The 1,274-nt window shown below is 41.3% G+C and overlaps 1 protein-coding gene across 1 annotated transcript in view; it reads left to right on the top strand.

The window, feature by feature from the left end:
- LOC103368709 (dehydrogenase/reductase SDR family member 11-like) overlaps positions 1–1,274 on the top strand; it is a 19,091-nt gene that overhangs the window by 17,372 nt on the left and 445 nt on the right. The gene's annotated exons all lie outside the window — the stretch shown is intronic.

Below are 1,274 nucleotides of genomic sequence, written 5' to 3'. Positions count from 1 at the left end.
TCTATCTATCTATCTATCTATCTATCTATCTTGCCCCTAGGTGATAAATAAAGTTATTTGAATTGAATTGAGTTGAAATATCAGTCGATAAAAGAAAGAAATGTCAATGATGGGCACATCATCCACATAGCAGGTGCTGTTACATCTTCATATCAAATCAAGTTTATTGTCATTTTGCTGTGCAGTAGTACAGCCAAGATGAGAGAGCGTTTCTTCAGGATCATTTAAATAGTAAGTTTTGCAGAGTGCACGTCTGGGAAAGGCAAGACACTAAACGTTCCCTCTCGCTGTCTCCTTTCTGTCAACTTTAGACCTAATTCAGTAACTCTGGCCCACAGACACTTCAGTCATTTTTATAACTCTGTGCCCTGAGATCACATCAGCACATGTTGGTAAATACAGACCTGGACAACATCTCGTGTTACAGAATGAGCGGACATCGCAGAGTTCCCAAGAACACAGGACCATCCTGACCGAGGATGGGGTTACATGTGGCCAAGATCCACATCCAGTCTACAGAGAGGATTCATGGCTGTCTGCATTTCAAAAATAAACCCCCATATGAGTTAATTATTCAGGAAAATATGTCTAAAAGTAATAAATGAGTAGATACTGTTTTTGTGTCCAAGTATTTCATATTTAAAAGTACATTTATTCTCACGGTTGTTGTGGAATTGATCAAAAATAGATTCTCTTGCTTCATGTTTTATTGGCAACAAACCAAAGTGAGAAGCTGGACTCTGCAAAAGGTTTGAATGCATGTATATTTATAGAAACTGCTTAAGAGTATAATTTCAAGCTTTCTTTCAATAAGTACCAGTGCCTCTGGAAAAATTAGAACATCCAGTTTGCTCGGCGACTGTTGTACTCTCCGTCATCTCTTCTCTGTCTTTTGCAGGTTCCTGGTGTTCCACTGTGATGCAGCGCTGGAGGGGCAGAGTGGCTCTGGTGACCGGAGCCTCGGTCGGGATCGGGGCGGCCGTAGCCAAAGAGCTGGTCCGCCACGGGATGAAGGTGGTGGGCTGCGCCAGGAACGTGGACAAAATCCAGGTTTGATCTGAAGGGAAAGCTTTATTTTTGCAGTTTTCAGAGTCAGAGTTTATCTTTGAAGAGAAGTGCAAACTGAGACAAGCTGCAGCTGAGAGAAAAACTTTCAAACTGGAAAAAAGTGGAAGTTACAGGAGGCAACTGTTGATGTCTGATCTATTTTAATGTGTTTCTCACACTAAGTTAAATCCAGCTGTTGAAAGCAAATAAAACCATGTCAGAAACTG

Source organism: Stegastes partitus, unplaced genomic scaffold (genome assembly GCF_000690725.1).
Source record: "Stegastes partitus isolate 25-593 unplaced genomic scaffold, Stegastes_partitus-1.0.2 Scaffold1194, whole genome shotgun sequence".
NCBI classification, from domain to species: Eukaryota; Metazoa; Chordata; class Actinopteri; family Pomacentridae; genus Stegastes; species Stegastes partitus.
Note: the sequence above shows the minus strand (reverse complement) of the source record. Positions and strands in the feature narration are given on the sequence as shown.